The 20233-nt window shown below is 37.0% G+C and overlaps 2 pseudogenes; both read left to right on the plus strand.

The window, feature by feature from the left end:
• The first annotated feature begins 2048 nt into the window (after positions 1-2048).
• Positions 2049-3369, plus strand: LOC138378124 (mitochondrial fission regulator 1-like; annotated as a pseudogene).
• A 5298-nt stretch (positions 3370-8667) lies between these two features.
• LOC138378759 (myb/SANT-like DNA-binding domain-containing protein 3) lies at positions 8668-16264 on the plus strand (annotated as a pseudogene).
• The last annotated feature ends 3969 nt before the right edge of the window (positions 16265-20233 follow it).

The following is a 20233-nucleotide window of genomic DNA, read 5'->3' on the forward strand; positions in this document are numbered from 1 at the left end:
ATTGAAAACCACCCAGGCTCTTCAGAACTGGCCCATCAAATGCAGACTCCACTGCAGAGCAAGGGGAAGCCTTGTGACCTAGATACAGCAACTCTTCATTGAAAACCCAGTGGACATATCTTTAGCCCAAGTACCCAAAAAGAAACATCTTTACCTTCCAAAACAAGCTTAAAACTAGAAAAGGTATTTAATTCTTCACATACACAGATACCAATATAAGGATAATGTGCAACCACTCTTAATGCTTCTATTTTATGGTATTACTACAAGACCTAAGTAGAAAAACTAGGCAAGAACATGAGAAGAATCCACTCATATTAGACAGGAGAAAGTAAAAATAACAGTGTTTGCAGATGGCATTATCTTTTATATCAAAAACCATAAAGAAGACAGGAAAAAAAAACCCTTATAAAGTAATAAAACCACTCAGTTAAGTCACAGGATATAAAATTTACATTCAAACATCAGTTGTTTTTCTACACACTAATAAACTATCCAATAAAAAAGGAAAACACTCTCAGTTACAATAACATCAAGAGAATAGATTGCTAAGAAATAAATTTAACCAAAGTAGTAAAAGAAAAACAACTTTACATTGAGTACTATAAGATATTAATAAAAGAAGTTGAAGATGACATGAGTAAATACAAAGATATTATCCAAAACAATGTATAGATTCAATGCACTCCCTATCAAAATTCCAGGGCATTACTCACAGTATTAACAAACATATCCTAACATTTGGATGATATCTCATGTAAGTTTGATGAGCCAGAACAATATTGAGAAAGAAGAAAAAAGGTTCTGGCATCACACTTTCTGGTTTCAAACTATATTTCAAGGTGATAGTAATAAAAACAAAATATGCACATAAAACCAACACAAAAAACAATGGAACAGAATGGAGAGCTCAGAAATAAACTGAAGTATATAAAGTCAACCAACCTTTACCTAAGGCACTAGCAATGCACAATGCATAAATTATGGTCTCTTCAATGCTTGTTGCTGGAAAACTGGATACCCACAAACAAATGAATAAAAATAGGCTATTTTTCTTACATGATATTCAAAAAATAACTCCAGATGTAATAAAGATTTAAATGGGAGGCATAAAATTCTTTTATGAAGGTAACATGAAGAGTAACTCAGCATCACCAAAATATCATGCAAACACAAATCAAAATTATCATAAGGTATCACCTCACAACTGTTAAAACGGTTAATGTCCAAAAAAAGAGACATAACAAGTGTGGGTAAAGTGTGCAGAAAAGCAATCCCTGTACAGTTATTGATTGTAAACCGGTAATATCATCAGAGATTTGTTTAAAAATGCAAATAATAGAACTGCCTTATCATTCATCAATTCTAATTATGAGTATAACCAAGGGTGTAAAATGAGTATCTCAAGAAAATTCTTCACTCCCATGTATACTGCAGCAATACTTACAATGTATACAATAAATATATACAGTTATGCAATTCTTATTTGTGGAAAAATTTACCAGTTAAACACACACACACACACACACACACAAATATATATACACACATACACACATATATATGAATGACAATTTCCTGATAGTACTAAATAGTGGAAAATTATGGAATATAAGTATCAAAATATAATGTATCAATTGTTGAATATATTCAGCAATTTGAAGCACTCAAGGAGACAGTATATTTAAGAATTCTATGAAGTGAGTAGGGAAAATAAACTATATTACAGTTTGGGAATCTGGTTACTATAAAGTTGAAATTTTACTCTTATTTTATACTAGAAAAAAGAATATACATAAAAAAAGAAAAAAGGATATTTCGAAGTGAAATACCATTAGATGTTCTTAGGTTTAGGAAGAGGCCATGCATTTGTATAAAATTAATGAGTCTGAATTTCTATAGGATTGCCTCTGAAATCTTAGAATTGTGAATCATGATGCAGAAAATATGAAACATCTGTCCCTAGTGTTTCTAGCATTACTGAAGCAAATCACAATTTCTCCACTATTCCCTTTTACACATTTCAAAAATGAGGCAACAGGCTGGAAGCCTGAGCAGCTGGAGGTGGTGCTCGCTGCCGCGCGGTCGAGTGTGCTTTATGGACCATGTGCTGCTATGTATGCCTGAAGTACTTGAAATGCAAATTTGGGGAGACTTTGCCATCTAAATGCTTGGCTGGATTAAGCGCCTAATTAGGACGGTTTTTCAACAAGTTGGAGTAAGCATGCAATCGGTACTTTGGTCTGGGAAGCCATATGGTTCATCTCGAAGTATCCTAAGGAAAATTGGAACTAATTTATCTCTTATTCAGTGTCCAAGAGTTCAGTTTCAGCTTACCAGCCATGCAACAGAATGGAGTCCCAACCACCCAGGAGAGGATGCAGTGGCGTCTTTTGCTGACATCGGATGGGTAGCCAAAGAAGAAGGAGAGTGTTCAACAAGACTGAGGACAGAGGTCAGGTCAAGGACACCCCTTCAGGATGACTTTCCTTTGAGAAGCCCCCAGGCAGGCAGATTTCGTTACCAGACTTGTCTCAAGAAGAGCCTCCCCTGAAGACTCCAGCACTGGCCAATGAGGAAGCATTGCAGAAGATCTGTGCTCTTGAAAACGAACTTGCTGCTCTTAGAGCTCAGATTGCCAAAATTGTGACCCTGCAAGAACAGCAAAATCTCATTGCAGGTGACTTAGATTCTACCACATCTGCTATCACACCGCCACCCGCTCCGCCACCACCCCCACCTCCTCCGCCTCCCCTTCCACCAGAGCTGCACCAAAGTGTATCGGCTGTTGATCTGATTAAGGAGCGAAGACAGAAAAGAGCCAGTGCTGGAGAGACTTTGGTGAAGAGCAATCCAAAGAAACCTGACATGCCAAATATGCTAGAGATCCTTAAAGATATGAACAGTGTAAAACTTCGGTCAGTAAAGAGGTCAGAGCAAGATGTAAAGCCCAAGCCAGTGGATGCTGCTGACCCTGCTGCCCTCATAGCAGAGGCTCTGAAAAAGAAATTTGCTTATCGGTATTGAAATGATAACCAAGATGAAACTGACAAAGGAGTTTCAAAGTCTGAATCAGAGGCCACCTCAGAGACACTGTTGTTTGGGCCACACATGCTGAAGTCTACAGGAAAAACGAAGACTTTAATTGAAAATGTATCAAACTCCTAATAGACAATGAGCTGAGAAAGACTATCCTGGTTCTGCTGTTGGTTTGTAGAAGGCTGTTTGGCTAGTAGAAATCAACACTATTTAGTAAATACTTGACTTTAGTATTCAGTGGTCTCCTTTTTTAAGCCTCATTATAGGATTAAGCAATAATGAAAGCACTATAAGTGTGATTTTGCTTGTATGAGATGGTCAGTTCCACAACATGGGTATTCTGATGTGTTTTTAATGTGTAGCCAGGGTGTTCAGGTTTCCAGTCTTAAACAATTGTATCGATTTCAGAACATAGAAAGGATAGTTATGGATGGTACTACATATTTTTAATTCTGAACACTAATTTATCTGTACAAATGTTTTATATGCATATATTTGGATATAAAACAGTTCATGTAAAAATTAGTAGAGAATGACGGCGATGAGGGTACCGTTATCTTCGTTCGTTTTCAATGACCATTTAGTATTCAATGATGGAACAGCTGGTACAACATAAGTTGTTGGAGTGAAATATTTGAGATTGGAATCTTCATGCCTTGAACAGAACTTACATCTTAGATTCTGTCCCACATTTTCTTGGAGCTGGGGTTTGACTAGGAGCCAGATAATTAATGTTCACTGCTGAAATTCTGTAATGCTTTCCATTAAAGGCAAGTTGAGGACCAGGAAAGCTGCTTTCGCCTCATTGCCATCCATTGCTGAGGAAGAAAGTATAGTTTTCAAGTAGTGACGAACTAATTATTCAATTAAATCCCTTTTTAAGTAAAACCCAGAATGTACCATCTTCTTTCCTTTCAGTTTAATAAATGGCATCATAAAGATAAAAAAAAAAAAAAGAGGCAACAAAAGGAACTTAAAAAATGGAGCTGGGCATGGTGGATCACAACTATAATCCCAGCACTTTGGGAAGCCAAGAAAGGAGGATCAGTTGAGGTCAGGATCTTGAAACCAGCCCCAGCCACATAATGAGACTCCATTTTAACAAAAATAATAATAATAGGAATAAATCAGCTGGCCATGGTGGCTCATGCCCATAGTCCTAGGTACTCATAAGATTGAGGTAGTAGGATCCCTAGAGCCCAGAAGTTTCAGTTTGCAGAGAGATATGATCAACCACTGTACTCCAGATGGGGCAGCAAAGCAAAACGCTGTCAAAAGATGCTTTAATGTAGAGGTCTTCAGAATATGTACAGATATTCCCATATCTCCCCAAACAATAGAAGTGTTTACAGATAACATAGTCCCTTATAAGCCATGACAAGAACTTTAGCTCTCATTGAATTCTAAGGAAGATCACTGTAGGGGTACAGTTCTTAGAGAGTTTAAGAGCATGGGACAGAAGATGTCCTTCTGTAAGAGAAAGAGAAACATACACAGGCTTCTCAAAAAACATTTCCAATAGAGTGGAGCGTTCCAAACCACGTTTTTATATCTGCCTTTCTCCTTGAGCTTTGGCTCTGTAACACTTGTTATCTGCTTTACTGAATCTCACCTACCTGGATATTTAGCTGTTCCCTCTTTCTTCATAATCCAGGGCTCTATCCTTTGCTCCAGACATGTGATCAGCTCTGGCTTTGAGACAGTAAGACCTGTTTTATTAGAAAGAATTCACAAGACTCTTGCTGAAGACTCTCTAGTTACTCATCTTACAAGTACTATACTTATGGACAGAATATTATGGAAGATTCTAGAAAACTGTTTTCCAAAATATTGTTTTCTTACAGACAATGTAGAATGATAAGACATTATTCCAAATTTATGGCTCCAGAGCACCAATTCCCACTAGCACCAAATAAAAAATAAGTGGTGGAAATTATATTCTAAGGTGCAGGCAACAATTATATACCCTGATTTCTAGAGGAACCATTAATCTAGAGTTAAGTATACAGATCAGCTCAAGAAAGGAAAAGGTTCATAAGATGAGACATCTAGTGATTTTATTTTCTACACCAAAATCCTTCAAATTTTCTTTAAAAGCAGGGATATAAAATTCATTCATGTAAAGTAGAAACTTCCAAGAAATAATCTACAAAAGTAAAATAATGCCCTTAGTGTGGAATAGGAATTGTGTATTGAAGTGATCCTCACCAAGGGAGACTAGGTTTCCGTAGTTCTCTAACATCACATCCCTATATAAATTTCGCTGTGCGTTGTCAAGGCACGCCCACTCCTCTGTAGAGAATTCTATAGCCACATCCCAGAATGTCACCAGTTCCTGAAAAAAGACACATATTTCCCAAGTTTCCAAGGAGAGAGTTCTTAATTTGACTACAAGGAAAATGGAAGTTATGAGAACTGTTTCTGACATATGGGTGACTGGAATTATCCAAAAAGCTATTTTTTAGCACAGTGATATTCTTGAACATATTCTCTAATTCTCAGAAATGAAGATCATATAACATGTATGAAACTAGTGTGCATATGATACTGTAATGCATGATAAAGTATTTAATATAAAATTAAGGGCCTCGGCTGGGCGCGGTGGCTCACGCCTCTAATTCTAGCACTCTGAGAGGCCGAGGCGGGCAGATTTTTTGAGCTCAGGAGTTTGAGACCAGCCTGACAAGACCGATACCCTGTCTCTACTAAAAATAGAAAGAAATTATATGGACAGCTAAAAATATATATAGAAAAATTATCTGGGCATCGTGGCACATGCCTGTAGTCCCAGCTACTCAGGAAGCTGAGGCAGAAGTATCACTTGAGCCCAGGAGTTTGAGGTTGCTGTGAGCTAGGCTGACGCCATGACACCCTACCCTGGGCAACAGAGCGAGACTCTGTCTCCAAAAAAATAAAAAATACATAAATGAATAAAATAAAATAAGATAAAGGGCCTCAACACAGCAATATAAATTTATGTGTGCTATATTTACATCATATGAAATAAGTTGTGCATATTTCTCACACAGAGAAACAGTGAGTTAGAAGGTATCACCCAATTTTCACGTGTACAGTAATGAACTGGAGATCTTGTTAAAATACAGATTCTCATTCAGGAGATCTGGGGTGGGGTCTGAGTCTCTGCTTTTCACAGAATATAACCAGTGAAGCCAGTGCTTCTAACCTAAGGACAGTATTTTGTCAACATCCAGTAACTGGCAGACTTTCAATTTATCTCACTTCATTTGACCAGAAGACAAAGATAAGAGCCTTCATTTTCCAAGCAAGGTATAAAAAGAAAGGGGAGCTTCCAGTGTAAATGTGATGGTTCATGCACATCCGTCAGTAAATCTCCAAAAAACACTTAATAATAAAGAGAAAAACAATTAAATTTACATTGGATGAATCTGTCAGAGAGCACCTTAACCAAGTGAATGAAATTAACATCAACTGTAGTGGGACAAATTGGTATTAGACACCTTTGCACAGAGGATAAAAAAAATCAGTGCTGGGATGGTAGTGCCCAACAATATGTAACCATGAAGAATCATCAGTTTTATGCAAAGTTCAAGTTATAGATATTTCCCATGTTTTGTCATCTTTAATACTGTATGTAAATACTTTTGCATTATACAGAGCAAGTCTTCTATTTTTTATTTTTCCATAATTTTCTTGTTATCCTAGGCAATCAATGCTATCCTCTTTCTGCATTTTCCAAATACTATTTCACATAGAGCTGATGAAAACATCCAAATCAAACCTTGAGAGTACATGTTCCCCTTCTTCACTCAAATACAAAGACCCTACCCCATCCCCAACAGAAATATCAGATATCCACACTATTATAAGTTGACCTGTCCCAATGGGAACATTTTCAATATTACATATCACACATTTATTATGAAACTTGATTATTTTATTAAGAAGTGTGGATGAAGAGAATGTAGAGCAAGTTTTATTATATAAGGAGGAAGGATTTTCCAGGGCTCCTTGACCATCCTAAGAAGAAATGGAAAAAAAAATGTAATGGGAAAAAACTCATTAGGCATAAACATCAGAAGTAAAGAAGTAAAGGCTTACAAGTTCTAAAAATTGAAGTTCTGCATGACATTCCAGGAGGAACAGTGGACACAGCCCCTAACCTGGGACACACTTACCTGAAAAACAGCCATTTCTCCTTCTCCTTCTCCAACTCTGAAATTTCTTTTCAGGTGAGACTGTGTAGAACAATTAGAATTACATCTTGAGACTATGCCCTGAAAGGAGTCAGCACAATTTCTTCACCTGTTTACACAGCATCCACAAGCAGGAGGACCACAAAATGCAGAAAGGTCTACACTCACTTGTTCTTAGTCACAGGAAACAGTCAGGTATGATGTCTCCTCATGGAGACTAAAATGTGAGGTTCTCCTGTCTTTCCCTTGGTGACCTACCCCTGCCACACGTGCCAGGACTTTCTGCTACAGCAGTGGGAATCTGGACCACACTGATCTGCCCCTACCAAACCCAAAGCAGCAGGCCCTGTGACTTCTCTCTGGAACAGTGTAAACTCAGTCTCATGAATGTATTTGGGAGTTCTAATGCTTAACCCTGGTATCAAATGAGAATTATTTTGGGCACAATTAAAACCACATGGATGTTCCCACCCAGCCCAAGAGACAGGTGATGGTGTTTCTTTCAAGCTAGCCAGATAATCCTAATTGAAAGCCTGAGCTGAGAGGCAATTACTTAAAAATTGTCTCTGAACCATCAATGTGAATAGAAATCATGTGGTATTGTGGGCCTCACTCTAAGAAATGTGATCTGCTGGTGTGGAAGGGAGACATTAATTGGCTTCTTTGTCAAGTCTGGTTTTAGTGCTGATGTTGCTCAACCTAGATACATTATTAGTAGCACTCAGCTAGAGACAGCAAGCACAGCATATAGAGTGTCTTATGCCCAACAGTCATCACAACACAGATACTTATTTTCCAAAGTGAAGACCAGCATAATGCAATGTCTACTGAGCATGTACTGTGTGCTCATAAGTATGGTATGCTGCACTGGGAAGAAGCCTTTACATTGTGTGACTTAATCCTTATAATACCAGAAAAGGTGAGTACTAAAAAGGTGAGTAAAGAAAAATTTAGATGTGGTGCCAGCCTTTCTATTCTTCTTCTCACACAACTATAATAGGATTCAAGAATGGAAGCTATATAGTATAAAATACAGAAAGAATTATATCCCGAATTGTTTCAGAAGTTACCGAGGCCTGCAGGTACATACACATGAGAGTACTGAGGAAGACAGACACTGTGAGTATATAAGAGGCATGGGTGAGAAAAGGCCTTTCTTCACTGTCTGGTTGGAAATTTGAGCACATTAGAAAATGTGCAAATATATAACATGGGCATTAAGATAGAGCAGCCACCACAAACTCCTATGGCAGAGGCAAGAAGTAAGAGCACATTGCTGAAGGGGTCACAGCAAGAGAGCCTCAACAGAGGGGGCACATCACAGGAGAATTGATGAACCACAGAAGGGCCACTGGAAGGTGTTGGCAGTGTGCATGCCTGCATAGAAAAGACCACTGAGTATGGAAGCCAGTGTTATTCAGACACAAAAGTGGTGGTATATGAGGACTGGGGAATGGACGGCCTGCCGGATGGCCACACAGTGGTTGTGGGCCATGATGGTGAGGAAAAGAAACTACATACACACAACAAATGTCCAAGAAGATCTGAGTTGTACACCCATCCACTGAGAGGGCCCTGTTTTCAGTGACAGAGTTAACACAGGCATTGGAGGCAGTGATAGAAATATAGCACATATTCATAATGCACAAATTCCTCAGGAATACAAGGGCCTGTGAAGGTTCTTGTTGACACGGGTGACAAAGATGATGAAAAGATTCCCAAACAGGGTGCCAAGTACGTCATAGGAATAGCATGGAGTGCAAGAACCTTAGTTTCCAGCCTTTAGCAAAGCCCATGAAGAGGAACTGAGAAATCATGGTGGAATTGACCATTTGCTAGAAATTCTGGTTGACTGGGAAGGCAGAAAGACAAAAAGTAGGAAACATAATATGATAAAATCCACTTCATATATTTTTCTTGAAAGTTTTTATTTCTGTCTTACAAAGTTGGTTTCTGTGTATAGGTCTACTATTGGTCTTTTGATTTGCATAACCACACCTGAGTTGATAATATACCAAACTGCTAAGGATAAAGTATTTCAATTAGTTATCTGAGCAAGACCTACAGAAGTGAAATTCACTGACTTCTATCATATTCAGCCTATGATATTTATTGTTTTAATGAAGATTGAATTACTTGATATGTGTAAAATGCCTGTAAAGGAGTAAATTTCAGTAACAGTGAAATTTTATTAGGAGTTGGACAACACATTCAGCCTGGATATTGATATGTAGCAGAGATCTAACAGTTGCCTTCATTCGGTGCTCTGTTGTTATCAGCAACAGTCATGTCTTAACATTTATCTTCTTCAGATAAGTGCAGATATTGAGATAAATAGTTTCCACACCTTTATAACACTTGACAATGTCATACCATCTAAGCATGAGATCGGTAAAGCATATTGTCTTGAGTAGCACAGGTTCAGACAGAACCAGCTCCATGTATGGTGTTTTTCCGCAAGTCCAGACTTTTATTGATGGTATTTTAATCATAAAAGCTGTGAGCTTCATGGAGTTTCCAAAAAGAAAATTCTCTTTAGTACAACTGGCTCTCTCAGTAGTCAGAGCCATTGGTACACAGGTGCAAGCAAATCCATAAGTCTGTCAATATTGCAAACCATACATAGTAGTATACTTAATCAATATATACATGTTATAGATTAAAATTTTCATATCCAACAAAGTAACATTTAACATCAAAAGAAAGAGGACATGAAAAGGAGTTAATGAACCAGTCCAAGGAGAGCAACATGGACAAGAAGAGTATCTTGGGCTGATCTGCATGATCATCAACATCTTTCAAAAGAAAATGCCAGGTGCTGACCACAAGTGACAGCAAGATGGTGTCTATAGAGATTACCTCACCTAGCTGGTGAAGCCCTGCTCTTTTTATCACCCTTCAGTCCTCTGGTGAGGACTGGTAGTAAAGGGTTACATTCTTATCTGGTTGGGTGTAGTCTCTGAACATCTGGTCCCTGCTGACATCATGCCCTTTGATATACTAGATGGAGTCTTTTTCTTAGATTTGGTGCAAAAATAATTGTGGGTTTGGACTATGAATTTTAAATCATTATAACACATTTATTGATCAAAATATTAACCATTACAATCAACGTGTTTTTGTCAGTGAGGAATAAGTTTGTTTTTTCCTGTAGTGTAAAAAGCCATGCTTTGGGATTCCACAAACTCTTGGAAAGTATTTTCTGCATCCCGCTGGTTGTGGAAGCATTTTCCCTGCAAACAGTTGTTGAGAGGCTTGAAGAGGTGGTAGTCGATTGGCAAGAAGTTAGGTGAATATGGCAGATGAGACAAAACTTCATAGCCCACTTAATTCAAACTTTTTGAAGTGTTGGTTGTGCGATGTGTGGTCAGGTGTTGTCATGGAGAAGAATTGGGCCCTTTCTGTTGGCCAGTGCTGGCTGCAGGCATTGCAGTTTTTTGTGCCTCAACTTGAATCTGACTTATTTATAGCTTAAAACATTTTCCATAATTCCATATTTGCCTCCCATGATTCCACTGGAATCCTTCTCAATACTAATATTTCATGACCCTTGCCCTGTCCATCACTGCCCAGGTCATCTCCACTTACTTTTTTTTTAAATTTTTTTTAAATTTTTTTGAGACAGAGTCTTGCTTTATTGCCTGGGCTAGAATCAGTGCTGTGGTGTCAGCCTAGCTCACAGCAACCTCAAATTCCTGGGCTCAAGCAATCTTCCTGCCTCAGCCTCCCCAGGAGCAGGGACTATAGGCAAAAGCCACCACACCCGGCTAATTTTTTGTTTCTATTTTTAGTTGCCTGGCTAATTTTTTCTACTTTTAGTAGAGACAGGGTCTTGCTCTTGCTCAGGCTGGCCTTGAACTCCTGATCTCAAGGAATCCTCCCACCTTGGCCTCCCAGAGTGCTAGGATTACAGCTGTGAGCCACGTGCCCAGACTCCATTTACTTATTTATTTGCCATTTCCAGCAGATTATTACAAAAACCTTAAAAGCCTCCAGCATGGATTGATTCTGATTCTATTTTTTTGTTCTGTTTTGTTTTCCTAAAGCTCTGCTTGTCATAATGTTTCTTACTTCATGCTTTTACCTGCATAAAGTTTAAGATTCCTCTGTCTGTAAAATGGTTTTTCTTAGTCATGACTATTCTTTTCATTACATTTTCTTTTTCCTAAAGGTATCATCTATATATCATGATAATATTAACATAATAGATTTTTTGGCACTACTGATCATACCACTTTTGAAAGAGCTCTTACCAGTTAAATCCCGTGAGTGACATAAATGGTTATATCCCCCACCTTATCCAACCTTTTTCCTCTTCAGCATCTTCTCACATTAACCACCATCTCCCTCAGGAAAGTCACTTTTCTTATTGGCTTTCTAGATCATCTCTGAAAGTGCCTGTGTTCCACAAGGCTGTATGTGTGAGTAGACAGCCGCAAGTTGTTTATAAGTTACATTTCTCGAGACTGGAATATTTTTTGTCTTGCAAAATCTACATGCAACATATTTTTCTGTTCCTAATTCTCATTCTTCTCTATACAAACCTGAAGTCCTCACCTGAGTACACTCCTCATTCTCAAAATAAACCTAAACTGGTCTCTGACTGTGCCACTTTCCTTCTTTGCCTGTAATATCATGCTCTTCCCTTACCATCTATCTAGTCGTTAAATCCAACTCAAATACCGCTTTTGCTTTGAACCTTCCTAATAATTTCAGATTTATTCTTCTACCTACATTTTGTTTAAAATTTAAATTTTATATTGAATTATAGGAATGTTGCATGTGTTTGTCACCCACACATTTGTGTAAATTCTTTGAATTTTTGACTGAAATTTTTTTAACTTTTAGTACCAAGTACATGTCTACACATGTGACAGTTAATAAAGAAATGCATTTTAATGTAACTGACTGGCCACTAAAATTCTTCCTTATCCTAATTATTTACAAATGACTAGGTCCAAAATAAGGTATGTTCTTTCCCAATCTCCATAAATCAATATATTGAATGTAGGTTTGAAATAATAAAACTCATATCCCTTGTGAGAAGTACAGGCTAAAGTCTTAGTTTTTCAAAAGATATTTACTAATTACACACAACCATCTAAAAGCTGTTCTGACAGTGAGGTTTTAGTGGAAGAAGGAAATTATTACTATTTTTAATTGCTTGTTTTCTGTGAGGGGGAAAATACTACAATATATAAGAACACAAATAAATGTGAAAATTTTGGTTAGTAATGGGTGACAAGAAAAGCAAATATGTTTAAGAACCTGCAAGACTTTTCACTCTATCAAAAATATTACATGGAAAGGTCAGATATGTCTTTAAAACCTGGATGGTAGCATAAAGCTGTGGAGACATTTCCTTTTTTTACACTGAACTACCTACCACTTTTTTGTTTCACTAATAGAACTTAGTAAATTGTCCACTAGCTAGTTTGAATTAATTAAACATACTTGAGGTATTTTTTTGTTTATATGAGCAAGTTACAACTTGGAATTGCTTTTTTTATGTATTTGACTTTGTTTTCCATGTATCATTCTTACAGGGAAACTCTAGCTTACAACGCAACAGACTGAAGTCATATGTAAAAACCAATTTGCAAATTACCATCCAATTCTTACATAGGACCTCCAATAATTTTGACAAATAAAAATATAACTACTTCATGAACATGTATATTTTTTCATAAAAATATACTGACTTTTGAAAATTCTTAAAATTTTGACCATGATAAGTTTAGAGAGCCTTATGGAACTTAAACCATCTTAGGTGTAAGGCATGACAGATATTTATTGAAAATTTCCTAGTACAAGCAGAAAGGAGGAGTTACAAATAAAACAAAGATTAAATAGAAATGAAACAAAGATAGCAATAAGGAGAGGATAGCATATTCCTGAATGCCACAAATATTCGAAGGGATTTTTAAAAATGTTTTCCTCTGTAATTGGTAAGAGTGGAAGGTTTACACTTTTCCTGTTGTTGTTATTGGTATTTGTAAATAAGAAAATATTCAATATTTTTTAGAAAAATTAAAAAGGATTATTTTAGTTGTGAGATTAAAGATTGTAACAATTTTCTAAATTAGATTTGCCACATTAAAAATATTAACCATTGTTATCCATAAACCTTTGAGAAATATTTAGGTACACTTCATTACATACTCACATTCAAAATGTGAGTCAAAAAGTTGTACACCATTATTCTCAAATATTTATAAATTGTACACACTTTCATGTCCACATAATACACTTTTAGTATAAAAATATTAAAATGATTTGAAAAGACAAAAAGATAGTGATCAAAACTAAAAAGTGAAATTGTTTCATTACATTTCAATAAATTTTTATAAAATATGAAAATATTTTTATTTATTATTCTGTATCTACCTACAAACTGTCTTTCAATTTTTTTTGCTTTAATATTGGTGTTCTTGTCTTTCTGGAATGTCTACATACATAGTTCTGTGTGTTTTTCAAGTTGATGTAAAGTTTTCTTTAAAAAATAAGAATTGTTGATCAGTAGAGGCAGCATAAAACAATCAGCCATGATTTATTTTTATATAAAAATCAAAATATGATAAGAATTCTAGGCCGGGCGTGGTGGCTCACGCCTGTAATCCTAGCACTCTGGGAGGCCGAGGCGGGTGGATCGCTCGAGGTCAGGAGTTCGAGACCAGCCTGAGCAAGAGCGAGACCCCGTCTCTACTAAAAATTGAAAGAAATTATATGGACAACTAAAATATATATATACAAAAAATTAGCCGGGCATGGTGGCGCATGCCTGTAGTCCCAGCTACTCGGAAGGCTGAGGCAGGAGGATCGCTTAAGCCCAGGAGTTTGAGGTTGCTGTGAGCTAGGCTGACGCCATGGCACTCACTCTAGCCCGGGCAACAGAGTGAGACTCTGTCTCAAAAAAAAAAAAAAAAAAAAGAATTCTGCCTACTTGCTATTTGCTTGAAAGAAGTATTTTCTTACTAGTTTGACCTAATCCCTTAAGGAAATTTTTTAATTGTTTCACAGAATAAAATAAGTCTGTGACATTGCATTGAGACTCTAACCACAAAGTAATTACTGGTGAGTAATGTATGTTCTTAATCTGGGGAAGAGAACAAAGTTTCTCTTCGCAGCTTCTCCAAGTCAGGGTCTGATTAATGGTTGAAACAAATTTTCTATGTAGCCATTTTTAAGAATGTCTTCAGATGAAAAACGTACCATTCTTATGTTGTCTTAAAAGCTCAATTATATTGTGCTTTATATAAAACGTGGCATGTCCATGCCATCACCTGCAAAGCCTCTGGGAACAAAGCCTTGAACATCCAGTGACAGGAATATGCCCAAGGATCACTTCAGACAGAAAAATGTTTGTCAGAGTACAGGTGATAGGGGACCCAATTAAAACACAAGTGGGGTTGAACACACAGAAATACATTTACCTTTGCATGAGCGTAAATGATTCATTTTGAGTCAATTTTGTACAGGTTTGTGCTAGGAGTCCAGCTTCATTCTTTCTGCATGGTTGATATCCAGTTTTTCTAGCACTATTTGTTGACAACTCTTCCCCTCTCCCACTGAAATGCATCTACACCCTTGTTCACAATCAATTGTTAGCTCAGACTCCCTAGCAGACCCCCTGTGACCCTTGCTCTGGTGGCAGGATGTTACTGCTGCCTCTTTGCGCCGCAGTGGGACTCACATAGCTAGTGTCCAGACGGAATATAGTGAAAAATACAAAAGGACAAAATTATAAAACCTGCCAAATACCTCTCTGAATTGGAAAAGAGCCTCTTGCTTGCTTTAGTAGAAAATTCTGAATATGTGCTGGAACGTAAGAAAAGTGATGCGATATAGGAAATACTGCCCTCAAGCGACGCACCTGGCCAGCGCTTGCCAAGCATGCAACTCTTAGCTGAATGCAAGGAGCGTACCACAGCGGTTTTCCACACAGCTGAAGTGCTGGAGAACTTCAAGCCTGGCACCAAAACAATTACAGGCTGTGAAAGGAAACAGAAAGTGAAGTGCAGTGTCAGCCCACTTCTGAGTACCCACATCCTGGGGAAGGAGAAGATTGCCAACAGGATGCCCTTGAGCAGCTCTACTTCCTGCAGAGTCAGGGATGGGGGGAGGAAGAGGCCGAATACCGCCCCATGGTGCAGCCCAGAATCATTTGCTGCTGCTTTTTTTTTTTTTTTTTTAATTTCATCTTGTTATGGGGGACACAATTGCAGGTTACATACGTTGCTCCTGTACCGCCTTTCCCCCCAAGTCAGAGCTCCAGGCGTGTCTGTTCCCCAGGTCGTGCGCATTGCACCCATCATGTAGGTATATATCCCTCCCTTCCCCACTCCCCCCTTCCCGAGTCAGCACCTTCAAGTGTTACCACTCCCCAAACGGTGCGCAATGCACTCATTGTGTAGGCATACCCCCATCCCCTCCCCCACCCCCCACCTTAGTCTGATATCGACTGCAAACTAGTGCAACCCCTGTGGAAAGCATTATGGAGGTATCTTAAAAAGATTCAAGTAGACCTGCCATTTGACCCAGCAATCCCATTACTGGGCATATACCCAAAGGAAAAAAGGTCATTCTTTAACAAAGACACATGTACCCGAATGTTTATAGCAGCACAATTCACAATAGCAAAGATGTGGAAACAACCCATTTGCTGCTTCTTATAGAGAACTGTGCAACGACGAGAAAGAGTTCCTTGCTTCCCAGTATGTGAGGGGACTGCTCCACCTGTTATTCAGCTGTCAGAATAACTTCCAATAAAAACTACAGGAGCAAAATCTCCCAGGAAGGTGCTTTTAAAAAGACACATGAGGAAGAACCCCATCAACCAATTTCCATCTTACAACTGATACAAATGAATGAGGTGCAGGTGGCCAAAATACAGCAGGTAGACCCAGAGTGTGAGATGGCAGAGGAGGCACACAGGATAAAAAATAGAAGTTCTTAATAAAAAGATACATTGGGAAAGGAAACGATGAACTTTTACAGGGGAATGATAGCCTGTTTCCTCATTTAACCAGCTCTTTCCCAATTCACTCTAAGACTTTGGAGGTGCCTCTTTTGTAAGTAACCTGTTGGCAAAGAAACTCTGGAACATGAACTAGCAGTCAGTAACCTGGAACAGAGCTACAGCTAGGAAAATTAGAGTGGTGTAGTCTCTTATTTAAGAATACATTCACGTAAACACCTGCACCCTATGTACCCCTTAAATGGTAAAGAAGCTCTTAGTCTTCTGAAAATTATCAACGAGCATTATTATTCTGAAAGTAATGTTTCTTAGTTAGAATTCATACAGGAACCACGTGTGAGTATTTTTGTATTTTTTTAATCAAATGCAAGTGTGACTATAAAAAAAATCAATTGACAATAATTATGTGGGTTTATTTGTGGACTCTCAGTTGTATTCCGTATATTTACTTTTCTACTCATTTGCCATTACCACAGTTTTGATTCTGCAGTTTTGTAATATATTTTAAAACTGGAAAGAGTGAGTTCTCATACATTTTTCTATTTTTCATATTTTTTTTTTTTTTTGGCTATTAGGTGGACAATTCCATATGTATTTGAGAATATACTTTCCCGCTTCTGAAAAGACAGGCACTTTTTAAAATAGGGAATACATTGACTATATAGATCACTTTGTAGAGTATTGCCATCTTAATAATATGAATTTTTTAATCCATGAACACTGGGCGCAATTTCATTTATTAGGCTGTTCTTTAAGTTTTAGAAACATTTGTAATTTTCAGCATTCAATTATTTCACCTCCTTGATTAAAATTATTCCATAGTTCAAGAGTATTTTCCATTCTGTGGAATTCATTTTTTAATTTTTACTTCAGGTTGATTATTGCTGGTATATAGAAACATCATGGATCTTTGTATGTTAATTTTGTGTCCTCCAATTCTACTGAATTGTTCATTAGCTCTGATAAATTTTTATGGATTATTTGAGTTTTTCTAAAGCCAGTATCATGCCATATGTAAATAGCAAGAATTTTACCTTTTCTTTCTCAATTTGAATGGGTTTTATTATTTTTCCTGCCTAATTTCTCTGATTATGTCTTCTAGTGCAATGTTGAATAAAGTGGAGAAAAGTGAGCATCCTTCTCTTGTTCCTAATCTTAGGTGGTGTGGAGAAAGTTTAGCCTTTACCCATTGACTTGTTAATTTTTTTTTAATAAATGCTCTTTTTCCAATTTCTAGTTTGTTGACTGCTTTGATCAAAAATGTTTCTTTTGTATACCATGGAGTACTACTCAGAGATAAAAAACAATGGTGATATAGCACTTCTTGTATTTTCCTGGATAGAGTTGGAACCCATTCTACTAAGTGAAGTATTCCAAGAATGGAAAAATAAGCACCACATGTACTCACCATCAAATTGGTTTCACTGATCATCATCTAAGCGCACATCCAGGAATAACATCGATCCGGTGTCGGGCAGATGTGGGTGGGGGAGGGGATGGATGTATACAAACATAATAAGTGCGATGCGCACTGTCTAGGGGATGGACACCTTTGAAGCTCTGACTTGGGGGGCGGGCAAGGGCAATATACATAACCTAAACTTTTCTACCCCCACAATATGCTGAAATAATAATAATAATAAAAGTGTATACATACACACACATATACGTACACCTCTTCATATAACAGAATGGATTCAAAGTAGATTTGCCAGCTGTCAATAAAAAAAAAAGAAAAAGGTGGGGTTTTTTTTGTTTTCTTTTTTTTTTTTTTAATTTTTAGAGAGTTCTCACTATGTTGCCCTGGCTGGAGTGCAGTGGCTTCACAGGCACAAGGTAGAGAGGACTTCAGCCTTCAACTCCTCTAGACCCAAGTAATCCTCCTGCCTCAGCCACCTGAGTAGCAGGGACTACAGGTATGTGCAACCATACTGGATAAGAGATTTTGTTGTTATTTAAACGTTTTTTCTGCATTTGCTGATTTGCTGCGTGTGTTTTCCTCCTCAATTCTATTATTGTGTTATTAAATTAATTGATTTTCTTATATTGAATTAATCTTGCATACCTGAAATAATTCCACTTGCTTTTTGTGTATTATCCTTTAAATATACTGTTTGATTCAATTAGCTAGTATTTTGTTCAGGCTCTTTTGCATCTATGACCATAGGGAATATTGATCTCTAATTTTCTTTTGGTGTCTTTATCTGTATTTCAGATCAGGGCAATTCTGGATCCACATAATATATTTGGAAGTGACCTTACCTCTTCTATTTTTTATAACAGTCTGAGGAGGATTTTTAAAAATTCTGAAATATTTGGTAGACTTAACCAGGAAAGCCATCTGGTACTGTTTTTCTTTGTTGGGAGTTGCTTTAATATATTTGATTGATTTCTTTTTCGGATTCAGCCTCTTTATATTTTATAGGTTTGTTCTTATTTTCTGTTTCTTCATCAGTCACTTTCAGTAATGTATGTGTTTATAGAAGTTTGTTCATTTCATTCAGGTTATCTCTTTGTGCAACTGCTGATAACATTCTTCTATAATCCATTTTATTTCTGTAAGGTATTTATTAGTGTCTCCACTTTCATTTACGATTGTAAATATTCATATCCTCTCTTCTATATTCTTGGTCAGTGTACCTACATATTTATCAATTTTCTTAATCCTATGGGAGAACTAACTTTTAGTTTTGTTCATTTTCTCTAATGTTTTTCTCCTCTCAATTTTATTTGTCTTCACTGTAATATTTATTAGTCCTTTGTTCTATTAGGCTTGGGTGTCATTTGCCTTTATTTTTCTAAGTCCTTCTATTGTAATATAGGGTTATTCAAGACATTTCTTCTTGTTTCATATAGGCATTCACTGCTTTAACCATCCCTCTAAGCACTGCATTCACTGAATCTATGTTCTGTTATATTGTGTTTTCATTTTTATGTCCCTCTCAGTATTTTCCAATTTCTTATGTATTATCTTCTTTGTTTCATTGATTGCTTATGACTGTGCTGTTTAATTTCCTATTTACGAAGTTTGCATTTTTCCTTCTGTTTTTGATGTCTGGCTTCATTCTATTGTGATCAGAGAAGATACTTGTTATAACTTCCATCTTTTTACATTTCTTGTCACTTATTTTCTGCTCTAATAAGTGGTCTAACCTGGAGAATTTCCATCTGGGCTTGATAGAAATGTGCATTATGCTCTGTGGAGGAATTTCTTTATGTCTGCTCTATTTGGCTGGTTTATAGCACTTTTCAAATCTTCCTTTCCTTACTGATCTTCTGTCCAGATCATCTGTCCATTAAAGAAAATGTCGTATTAAAGTTTCCAACCTGTATTGTAGAATGATTTCTCCTCTCCATTTTGTCAGTACTTGTCTCATATATTTTGGTGTTCTGTTGCTTGGTGCATAAATGTTTGTAATTGTATCTTTTTGATGAATCAATTGTTTTTTAATAAATAATGGCCTGTATCTTTTATAAAAGGTTTTGGCTTAGAGTTTGTTTTGTCTGATAATAACATAACACCTAATGTTGCATGGAATATGTTTTTCTATCCTTTCACTTTCAACATATATACATATATATATCTTTGAATAAAAATATAGCTTTTGTAGATAAAACATACTTGGATCATTTTGTTGTTTGTTGTTTAAAATACATTCCTCCAGTTTCTTCCTTTTCATTGTAGAGTTTCATATGTTTACACTTAATTAATTACTGATGAGGAGGAACTTATCTATGCTATTTTACTATTTGTTTCCCGTGTACCTCTTACCTTTTTTTTCTTTATTCCCTCCATCAATTCCTTCTTTGCATTCCATAAAGTTTTGTAGGATACTATTTTGATTTCCTTCTTGTTGGCTTTTATTTGTATTCTGTTGAAATTTCTTAGTGGTTTATATGTGCTTGAATTTAACATTATAAATTTATTAAATCGAGATTGAGGCCACTAGCCACTGCTAATTGGCTGGCTCCCTGGCAAACCGGAGGCCTCTGCTCTGGCTCCTAGCTCCCAGTGAGTGGCGGTGGACTCTCACTCAGGCCG

This window comes from Eulemur rufifrons, chromosome 30 (assembly GCF_041146395.1).
Source record: "Eulemur rufifrons isolate Redbay chromosome 30, OSU_ERuf_1, whole genome shotgun sequence".
In the NCBI taxonomy this organism is placed as follows: Eukaryota; Metazoa; Chordata; class Mammalia; order Primates; family Lemuridae; genus Eulemur; species Eulemur rufifrons.